Source organism: Dreissena polymorpha, chromosome 6 (genome assembly GCF_020536995.1).
Source record: "Dreissena polymorpha isolate Duluth1 chromosome 6, UMN_Dpol_1.0, whole genome shotgun sequence".
Classification (NCBI taxonomy): Eukaryota; Metazoa; Mollusca; class Bivalvia; order Myida; family Dreissenidae; genus Dreissena; species Dreissena polymorpha.
The window spans coordinates 17,431,721-17,443,970 of NC_068360.1; the positions used below are offsets into that span (position 1 = coordinate 17,431,721).

General features: G+C 34.7%; 1 protein-coding gene across 4 annotated transcripts in view; it reads right to left on the bottom strand.

The window, feature by feature from the left end:
• The window catches only part of LOC127834113 (protein FAM43A-like), a 36,591-nt gene extending 25,681 nt beyond the window's left edge, over positions 1 to 10,910 (bottom strand). For 2 of the 4 annotated variants that reach the window (XR_008027817.1, XM_052359724.1), the window contains exon 1: positions 8,439 to 8,940. The gene's annotated coding sequence lies outside the window, so the exon portion shown is untranslated. Of the gene's footprint in view, positions 1 to 8,438; positions 8,941 to 8,966; positions 8,990 to 10,769 lie in introns of those variants that run through there. The other 2 variants (XM_052359725.1, XM_052359726.1) reach the window with 2 other exon arrangements.
• Between the last annotated feature and the right edge of the window lie 1,340 nt (positions 10,911 to 12,250).

Below are 12,250 nucleotides of genomic sequence, written 5' to 3' on the forward strand. Positions count from 1 at the left end.
CAAAGGTAGTGTTTCGTAGCCATGATATCAATTACTGTATGTTGTAACTATGTTTGTATCCAAGTAACTATATAATAATTTTATATATGTATCATGATCTTAAACAAATTAGTATTTTTCAGTAAAGTGCAACCGCGCGTTTGTAATATAAGTCCCCACACTGATCCGACATTTTTCTAACCGTTCAAACGCGCGGTTGCAATTTACTGAAAAAGTACCTATTTGTTTGAAAATATCATGATACATATATAAAACTCTCACGAATGAGCGGGCTCTCCACTTTATCACATTAAAAATGGTAAAATATTCTTTTAAAGAAATTCTTATAAATGTTAACTGGGTCGCACTTTATTCTCCCAACACAGATCCGAAAAAGTCACGTGGTATAGGCATCGTGCTAGTGATACGACGACACTCAAATGAATTAAATGCCATCGTAGTTATATTCAGATGTACATACAATAATATAACGCTTATGTTCCAATAACGTATAACAAATACGACTTTTCAGCTTACTCAATGTGGACTTATAAGACCACTAAAACCTTCTTCACGTGTTTTTTCTAGTCCTATATAGACAGTTTTCAAAAATAAAATATTGTTTCTTGAAAACGGGTTTTGAAGAAAAAATGTTTAAATAATTACATGTACAAATCAACGATGTCGGCATAGTCAATATAACAACATGGGACGGTTCTGGCTCTTAAGCGCTCACCTGCGTTCATGGTCCACTATTAATTACCTGTAAGTCTACTTTCTTACCAAACTTGACCCAGATTCATTCATGGCATTAATGTCGTCAATAATAATTTTTTTTTGACTAGTTTCACCAAGATTTAATCATAAATATGGCTTATAGAGTGGTTACACGTTTTTCAAAGATCTAACCTGATGACCTAGTTTTTGGACGCACGTGACCCAGAATCGAAGTCGGCCTAGATATTTTAAAGATTACTTTATGACAAATTTTCATCGAAATTGACTCATAAATGTGAGTTCTTTTAGAACCAGAATCAAAATAAACGTAAATATTTAAAGACAAACATTCTGACAAAGTAACAGCAAGATTGAGTCATGAATGTGGCATATAGAGTGGCACAAAGAATTTTTCTAAAATGTGACCTTGAAACCTAGTTTTTTGGACTTACGTGACCTAGATTCGGTATACATATTGTGGAGATCACGGAGCGTATATTGAGTCTCATCTAGAGTCCGTGTGGATATAAACATTAGGACCCAAATATCATCAAGATTGAGTCACAAATGCGGCCTCTGTGTGTGTGGGGGGGGGGGGTGGGTAACGAGCTTAACCCATTTATGCCTACCTAGTGGACTCTCCCATCCTTCTAAATTGGATCAATTTATTTCCAAAATTAGGGATGTCTTGTTTATTTATTTCTATATTTAGAATATTTCTTACAGAAATTCCTTTAAGCAAACAGAGCAGACCCTGATGAGACGCCGCCTCTCATCTGGGTCTATGCTGTTTGCCAATGCCTTTTTTCTAGACGCTAGGCATAAATGGGTTAAAGTTGACGACGCATGCTACACGACCACCGACCAAAAGCAACAAAAATTCTCTATGTATCTACTAGAATAGACGAACAATTTTGAGAATTTTTAGCTCACAAATTGAGTGAGCAATCAGGTGAGCTAAAATATCTGAAAATTGTCCGTCAATAATTTTTGTAGTCGATACATAGAGATATTGTGCTGCTTTTGGTCGGTTTTAATCAATGCTTTACCAACGTACGTTTATATGTTTAAAGAGTTGACATAACGAGATCACGTCAAAAGAATGATGTCCTTTCACACTATCACAGTGACAAATTTCACCAATTTCACTGCTACATTTTTACTTATTCAAAGAGTGGAGTGTTTTAAGGAGCGCATATATCCATTGAAAATAAATAAAAGAACCTTAGTGCCAAAATGTATACTAGACAACGATCTCAACAATTTTTAGATTTTCAGAATTCCTGTATAAACATTTTAGTTTACATATTGTCCAGGCTGTGTAACAAATTTGTGTCGTATGTTTATCATATTATTGCATGAAAATGTAAATTGAAATATCGCTTGACAATCTGACAGGTTATAGCATGCTATGCTTCAATGCGCTTTTAAGCGTCGTCCTCGGTTTGAATAGAGAGAAAGAAGCCTACCCAAACGCGTTAATATGCGCACAATGCTATCTATCTGAAATGAAAAATGACTTTTTATCGGCTGCAGTACCAAGAACCCGCGCATAAGAAACAGCTATATGAGTTGACTACGCAGTTTGAATATCATCAAACACGAAACGTTATCAATAGGCCGCGTGAAATCAGAGGTAGTTGACGGTTCAAAGATGATATCTACATCCATTAGCAAAATACATGGATATCAAAATATATCAATGGTAAACACGTTTTGCGCCTGCAGTCTTGAGAAAATTAATGCATTAAAATTTTATAGTGCATACCGGTATATGTAGAATAGTTGAACAATTGCTAAAAGTACACACGTGGTAAAACAATTATTCAAAAGATTCACATGTTTTGTATAACACGTTAACGAGGGATAAACGGGTTATAAAGTTCTTTATGTAAGCCTTGTGTAAATCACAGTCAGGTTTATCAAGTAATCATGAATTATAAGAGTGGTGTAGAAACTAGAGACTGTATGGTCGTTTTTTGCTTGTTTTGATAAGATATCATTGTTGATTTCAATAGCTGTTCCCCGATAGGCTACGTTTGCAACCGCCATAAATGATATGATTTGTGCTTATGAAGCACAAATAGTCCGGCGAAATACGATGTAAATATTTTATCAAATAACCGCAAAGTAATACCGCGAATGAAGTCCGGGCTATGAACTCGGATCAGTTACCAAAATTTTTGCAATACCAGTACAGCATCCATGCATGTAAAATTAAAATAAAACGTACTTTCTACAGTTGCCGGAGTATATCATACAATCCATTCCAACGTTTTACACAGTGACGTACTTATGAATGTGATTAGTATTTACCCAGTCTATACACCAAATACATGTATATAGAGAGAATAGTTCAAATAATAGCATTATTTCGTATAATATATTTTCCTGTATACATACATGAACAATTTTACATGAAATATACACATAACAAAGTACATGCCCATACAAGTATCTCTTTATGGCCGTCGGCATGTGGTAAAAGTGTGCATATTTATTTTAGAAATTTAAAACCACGTTTATACGGCGGCGTTCTTCAAGAAACATTTGAAAAATAACAGCACGACAACCATGCGGAACAGTATTATATGACGTTATTTGTTTTGAATTGTTAGCTAAACAAAGTTTTAATGAAAACTTGTGTAGGTACTTAAATAGACAGATGTCAACAACTGTTAACAACTGTGAGTGCTTTTGGCAGGTTATTTCACAGCAAATGTGGCAGTATAATAAGCCCTTAGGGGTGCGTGCGTTGCATTTCAACTATTAAGTATTAATCCATTTATGCAAAGTGGACTCTCCCATTCTTCTAAATTAGATCGATTTATTTCCAAAATTAGGGATGTCTAGTAAATTTATTTCTATATTTAGAATATTTCTTACAGAAATTCCTTTAAGCAAACAGCGCAGACCCTGATGAGACGCCGCGGCGTCACATCTGGGTCTACGCTGTTTGCCAAGGCCTTTTTTTTGGACGCTAGGCATAAATGGGATAAGAGCGGCCTTCTCTTATACTTAGTAATATGGAACACATTAGATGTCGCTGCAATACTACACTGCAATCTTCAGAAAAAGTATGCGTTATTCGTGTTCAGTTTTTAGCATCAAATAATACACAGTACATGCTACCAAATAGAAAGGGTATCTTTTGCCAACAGGCTATCAACCACGAATTTTTGTTTAATGATACCTATGTAACCTATTTTCATTTGAATTTGCTAATAAATATTTTGGGAAAAGCGACAGGGTTTGGTTTAACCATGTAAGTGACGTTATAACAGTAGGGTTGTCAATTTAAAGACTATTTCATTATTTAGCTCATTCGTATGTTACAAATTTCAGCACAAAAACATATAATGTTAGAGTGTTTAAAAACACTTGAGCGTGTATTGTTGTTTCAGAATGTTTAGTATATCCTCAACTTTCCATGTTTCTTCTGCAAAATAAGCATGTCTCTTATTGAGCTTGTAATGTTATATATTTACTCGATACATACGTGAAGTGGCTTAAGAACAAAATACAATGGCAAAAATGTTAGTGTCAAGTTTCAAGTCCAATTACAGTTTTATGTTTAAAAGTGTGTGGATTATACATGTTTTTATTCAATATATTAGGGCAGCTGAAATTGTACAAGTTGGCACTTGTATCAACTTCTCAAGAAATTAAAGTTAAGAAGGAGTTTATTCCGAATGTTATAAAATACGAATTTTCCATTTTCTAATGTTCCTTATGCATATTGAGAAAAGCGTACAATTGTGAGTCGAAACTGTCATTTATTGTGGCCTTATTTGAACCCATGACTGAAAATACGCGCAGTTTGATATATTGAGCTCTCAGACAATCTATTGGTTATCAGGTCGAGCGCGAAATAGTCAACATCGGGTTTGCATTTCATGTACCAGCTACGTAAACAAATAAAGTGACTTGAGTAATAATCAAATATGAAAAAATAACATATATAAAAATCATCATCATCACTATTGTCGCCGTCGTTGTTATCATTATCATTTTCATCATCCTAACTCGGACAGGCATTGTTTTTATTAAATAAGTGATTTACACACATGTACGCCCTAGGCATTTATATGGTTAGCAAGATACCCATCTCTTAAGATTTCGTCAAAAGTGTCTGATATTAATTTTTTTTAAAGCATATCACTGTTCCGCATATATTCACTTATTATAATAAAATGTAACAACATTCTTATTCCTTATTTGATACAGCAAAACTAATTTCTATTAAAACTTATACATGGCACCCATTAATACGCGCCAAAGTCATGTAACCCATTTATGCCTGGCGTCTTGAAAAAAATGCGCTGTTTGCTTAAAAGAATTTCTGTAAGAAATATTCTAAACATAGAAATAAATATACTAGACATCCCTAATTTTGGAACTAACTTGATCCAATTTAGAAGGATGGGATAGTCCACTAGGCATAAATGGGTTAAGAACGTCCAAATTCGTTCATACGCCAGTTATTTTAATGAAAGAAATTTAATAGGACAACATAACTTAACCCGAAGCACATGTTCTTTCATGCGCGCTTACATACGAACGACATGCCCTCGAGGCGGAAAGTGTTTTTACAGATTTAGTTTTAGTTTATTTGACACTTGAATACATGTGCAATTGGGCTGCAGAAGACTAACCGCAAATCTAAATAATTTCTTTTGGAATTTACACACAGACGAACACTTTGAAATGATGCTCTATATCATTTTCCTATTATATACAATACTAGATACTAAGCACGACTCAACACCGTAAATCTACAAGCGATTAGCCAGGGGTTTCTTTTCCGAAAACGAGGCGTACCGTAGATTTATGTGCGGGAAATCTCAACAAACGTGACGACTACAAAGATGTGTTGACGGTATTGTTTTTTTGCTAAACCTTTGGCAAAACATGTGTTCCGCTTGTTGAAGGAGAGGTTTGATCGTGTACAAACATGACCGAAACATTATCCGGAAGTCAGTATTGTCGGATAATCGCACGACTTTAAGGGGCTCAATCACAGATGATCGTAATTCGCATTTTTTTAAATGTCAAATAAGAAATTTCTTCAAAACAAGGCTATGTAAAATAATCTATAAAGACTACAACATTAAGACAAAAGTCCAAATAAATACATAAGGTTTCTAAGAGACTAAAATCCTGGTCCTTTAAGCGTTATAGCAAACGCGCAACCACTCTGCCATACGGGCCTTAAAAGTTATTGTGCGATTCTGAAGAGGTCCCTTTTAATGGTATTGGACGTCTATGTGGTGAAAATTTATTAACACTTTAATACCGATCTTTCACTAAAAATACCAACAGAAGCTAAAAACTGTATTTAAATAGTAAAATTTAAAAATTTAAAAGAAGAAGAGCAAATTGCATAGCATTATTGTGAATGCATTTGTTATAAAATAAGGCTTGATTCTCGTCGTCCAAAAAGCAACATAACAAACAAACACTCATCAAATAGAGAAGATGTAGTAAGCAGGTATGTAAGTGAATATAAACGCATAGAAAGGGGAAATAAATCACAACCGGGATATCTCCGATAAGACACTGTGCTCAAATGCACGCGATAGGGTTGTACAAAGATTAAATAATACCGATTAGGCAATCAATTTCAATCAGTTAGAGGCATTTCAGGTCATTGCGATAACAATCAATGTATACAAATGAAAAAGTTATTGAATTACCGTCTAAAGCGTATAGACCAACACAATGAACGAAAAACACATACAAATATAATAGCGTTGGCTGCGGATCGAAATCGGTCTACAGCGGAAGCGTCGACGGTTGCGCTATTTACACAGCGTTTTTTTTCCTTCTTTATAAAGTATCGGAAAACGGCACTTTCCGAATGAGAGAAAAAATACAAATTTCACGATTGCTGTCATAAAACTTCCCAATTGAAGGCTTTTAAAAAAGTTTTTTTTAAGTGCAACATTTTGTAAGTTTCCCTATGCAGCTCTATGGCTTGAACTGACGTAAATATAATATTGACAACTTGACAGCATTTTGTTATCAATTTTAAAGTATTTGGGAGCACAAAATCAAATACACCAATTTCCAAATATGAAGACTTCACGACGCGAATTTTCCGAATTTCAAGGTTTTTCGCGCACAATTGCCCCAATTGGGCTGGTACAGATACCTCTCCCAATTGGACAAAAAAACGCTGTTATAACCCCCACTTGTTTCATTACACAATAATATAAACATTGTTTGGCTACCAATTTCACAAACTTGCATTTGGAATAAAAATCGCACGAGAATAAACTGCGCATGGTCCAATTCAGTTCGTATAAACAAGATTTGATCGCCAAACCTGATTGAGTTGTAACAAAGGCTTCGATATTATACCAGGAAACTGCACTGCGTTTGAAAAACGATCTGGTTATTTTAATGACTCATTAGTAATGACACTCACAGTTTTGCACAGCTGTAATGCTTTTAAACTCGTACTAAACCCGGATGTTCGCGCAATAATATCTATACACATAAAGTACAACGTGGGAACGTTTTACGCTCACCTGAGCACGAAGTTCTTAAAGTGACCTATCGTGGCAGGTGGAATCCGGCGTCCGGCGTCGTTATTTCGTAGGTAGTCAGTCAACAATTAAATACAAATGACATTTCCTTCTAAACTGTCGCGCGGATTTTCACGAAACATCACGGGAATGATCTTTGGATGACCCACTTTCTTTCTTTTATTTCAAATCGTTCTTGTCTGCCGGATATGTTGGTCTACAGAGCTAAAAATATTTTTAACAGTCGAAGCTTCAAAAATCGTCCCCTCGCAACGACAATGATTAGTCTAGAGCCGTAATATTTGTTGTGTTACTGTAACATCATATAGTGCCAGTAGTAGTGGCCCTCTTCAAAGATCGTTTAAATCGTATCCCTGTTGTAAAAACTGGCTACACTACATGGTTAGCCTTATTTTGCATGTATTTATATAGTAAATAACATTTTTAAATGTTTCATCTGAAATAGCAGGGCACAGACTTTTGATATTAGTTATGTAGCATCGTCAAGTGATTTCCGCTAAAGATTCTTTAACTTAAGTCATGCCCATAGGGTAAAAACTAGTCATGCACAGTGGTCACTTAGGTACGAGTTGACTAGCTTCGTAGTAATCCTACTCAAAGTTTTTTCTAACCGTGTGCCTAGTATTAAAATCACAGGAGGGAAGCCCATAGTATTATTTAATTATTTTTTAATAAAAATAATAATACTATGGGCTTTCCTCCTGTGATCATACTAGGGTCCTCTATAAAGTTTTCTCAAATAATATCCATGGATTCAAAACTGACCATGTCTGTTCAAATTGACCATATCTTTTGAACAAGTGAGCGAACTTTGCCATCTTAGCACTCTTGGATAGTTTTTTGTACTGTTAGTTTAGTTCTTCGTGAATGCTCTGAGCTTTTATGGGTACGGAGGGTCAAAAGCAGGGAGTTGGATTATTGCAACTACTGTCAAATCCGTTGTTTTGTTGTCGCTTTTTATAATAACAAAATCTAGCGAAACAATGTAGTGAATATGCGCGATTTTTAATTGACTTAACATTTCGGTGTTGTTTTGTTTAAACAAGTTTTTATCGGTATTTGTTTGTTTTGATGTCAATCGATTTTCATGGTTGGGTGATCTTATTCCAAAATCGATATCTTTGTGACTAATAATTCAACAAATGAACAATTCGTGTGAATGAACCCTATTCGGTACAAGAAAACACATACCTGAGATTTCGTTTATTAAATCCAAAATTCACTATGTGCGTCTGTGTGCCCAAATTCGACTAAACATCACAAATGTTCACTGAAGTAATTTGTTTACATAATGTCACACACACAAAACAACTGTGTTAAATCAGAGAGACTAGGTAGACAATATCTCATTATCGTATCCTAATTACCTAAAAACACCGACCTTTTTCTACCGTTTCAACAGATAACAGTCGAATGTTCGGCTTAAACGACACGGTTCGTTGGGATTGTTTACATTGTCATGTACACTACTGATAATTTTTCGATAGTTTGTCAAAATATGCAATGCAGCTGTACACTAAACACCGGTATTTTCAGTAAATCCTCCAATAACAAAATGAAACGTTGTCACAAATGACACCTGTATATTAAAATACTATAAATGCACACAGATTTTCGCTTAAATCACTTTATTAACGCTCATATTTATCCTTTCCCTTTGACAGTCTGTACCTGTATACTGGTTTGTTTAATAAATCAGCCCGTAAGGAAATAACTTACCTGTACAGTCACGTGATACCCTTATAAGTGCTGATTGGATAAATGATATCATGCGGAGCGCTTCTGTCGCTGTCGCAATGCAAATGACAATAATGTACAGTGTCGGCTGCTAACTAGAGCTGTGGACGATAGCTTTGGCGGGAAAATAGCACGTTCGAAATATTAAAATAAATACAATTTCTGCATTTACCTGGTTAGTCCACACGATTTTATAGCAATTTATTTAGTTAAGCTAAGCCAATCTTGTAGATTAAATTTTAATGCAGCAACTTTTAATGGCAGACGTTGTGCCAAAATATTTTTAGCAATCGATTCTAGGAACAACCAAAGATATTGTAATCATTTAAGACGTCTAATTTTGATCAAAGCTTCGCTTATTATTGTAAAAAAAATGGATTTTTTTAAAGATAAGTAACGGTTCAATGTCTTTGTATTAACAAAAGATGAGCCTGCATAATATCATACATTATGAACAAAAATTAATATATACAACAAAACATAAGTTTATAAGTATTTTCCTACAGACAAACACGGTGGCACTGAAAATATTAGCCTTGTTCTGAGAAAGCTGGGCTAAATGCATGTGCGTAACGTGTCATCCCAGATTAGCCTGTGCAGTCCGCACAGGCTAATCAGGGACGACACTTTCCTCCTAAACTTGATTTTCGGTAAGGAGTGACTCCCTTGAAACTAAAATTACCATAGAAGCGGAAAGTGTCGTCCCTGATTAGCCTGTGCGGACTGCACATGCTATTCTGGGATGACACTTAACGCACATGCATTAAGCCCAGTTTTCACAGAACAAGGTTCATATAATCTAAAATCTTCAAACACGCGTAGAAATAGTTCAATGATAGAAATCGGCGCATGTGGCATATTGCGATATCTCGATAGCTTAATATTTTCTTTGATTATATAAAAATTAATTGTTTATAAACAATAACAAGTCAACATACAAAAGTTAAATGCAAATGTCAACTGTTTTCCATTGCATGTTCTATTACCATTACACCAAGAGGAAATCGTCGTTGCTTTAAATTGCATGAACTGAAATCGTTACATGCTGATTGTGAAGCTCGCTCCTCGAACCATATGTCATGATGGGTTTCGTATAGTTCAATGAATAATCCGTTCATCAATATGTCATTGTTTTCATATAATAAGATGAATACCCCGAACTATGTTTAATAAAAATATAGAAATCATGTTCAACCTTTTTCAAGAAATTCAATACAAATCAAAGGTAACCGAAGGGTCGCAGTATGTGAACTTTGGATTGAGCTGGGGTCGAATCCAACTCGACAGATATGACAATCCTAAAATATGCCTTCTTTATTTACAGTGCACTTGAAATCGATTGTTAACTAGAAATGGCGAGGCAGAGGCCGACGCGTATCCCCACGCCGCATGTTTGACCCAGGGGCGCCCCAGGGTTGGTAATGGGGCATTCATAGTTGAGATTGACCGTATTGTCATGAGAGATGTTCAGTATCAATTTGAAGTAAATCGGTGTAGAAATGAAGAAGTTTATGTAAAATAACCTAAAAAATGAGTGATAATCTCTGACCCGGCCCATCCCCAACCCCCATAACTTTTGACCCAGAATAGAAAAGAATAGATGCAGTATATGCAAACAAGCGAATGGCACGCCTGACTATAAAAGCTCTCTGTTTGTTTATCTATATATTTACCCATCTATCCAAATCGGTAAAATAATAAAACATTGATAACGCTGTTTATAGATAATTTTAAAAATACGTATACTAATAACATATCATAAAAAGTCCTCTTAACGCTACTCACCTTTCAATAAAACACATCCAATGTGATTAAAAACATTTACTTCGTATTGCGTAATTTTTTACTGTCTTTGTCGCCACCGTTTTGTAGAAGATATCTCCGTCGGTTTTAAAACAAAGAAACCAAATCATAATGTGATTTAATTAACCGAACAAGTACGTTTATCAAATATTTCCGGTCAATACTGGGTATTGCATCTTTCAAACTGGTTTCGTACGTGATATCTAATCACCGTTCTTGCATTCGATTGCAATCGGACTAGCAGCGAAAGTTAAACTACATATACATATAAGATGTAAGTCTAGTGTAATCTGCAGGAGAAAATGCATGCCTGAAATAATCAAGAAACTGTAAATGCTTTATATATTAAATTACATAAAATCGGATACATTCCGCGGTGGAAGATAGAGGGAGAAGGGGGGGGGGGTGGGGTCCCGGGAAAGATAGTTGGAGGCGGTTGCAGGAGTTTGGCGGGAATGTGGGTGAAATCTCTACGGTATTTTAAAATAGACATTTGTTGTACACTGTAGCATTAAAGCCATAAAGCTCACCATTGCACTTTGCATTTCCAAAAACAAGTTGCTAGTATCCGATGAGCTGGACATTTTTGGAAATGGAAATGATTTATCTGCATAAAATTAATATGTATGCAACGTTTTAAATATATATATATATATATATATATATATATATATATATATATATATATATATATATATATATATATATATATATATATATATATAATTTCTGCTCTTTTTTGGAATGCGAAAACTTTCAAACCGCGACCACTTTCCAGCATAATTAAAATATGATTGTATCTAAGGAACTACTGTTTGCTTGTTGTTCAGGTAGTTCTATTAATATATTTTTGCTCACATCGTATCACACAATTTTTATTTTTTCGTAATATGAAAAAAAACAAAAACAAATAAAACTCAATTGTGTGCGGATAAGAAATTTCACTGAGGCCTCCTTATTTTGTGGCAAAATAACATTTTACTTTAAAAACAAATGTCATTGATCCCAATAGTACATTGCTTTAAAACCAGCCGAATAACACTCATGGCTACAAAACTATTAAGATATTGTTTCGTTGTAGATTTATCATCAATCGAAATAGATAAAATAAATATGAATGTGTTTGTAGGGTGAGATCGTCTATACCGCTAAACATCGACAATGTGTCAACTAAATATATTGCTAGTGGCAACACCTTATATCCACGTTTGTTTTTATTGAGATTATTGAAGATTATTCAAACCACAATAGTTTTGTTAATAAACATGTTTACTGACATTTTCTCGAAACAATAACAAGAATAAAATCTTGTGACAAAAAAATCCCATCATAAGATAGGCCGGAAGTTAACAGCAAGCTTTATTTTGTACAAAGATAGTGAACCAGGTATGACCATGATTACTGATAATCCATCTCGGTAAGAGAAGGAAATATTAAAATGCAAACTGTATTATAATTATATC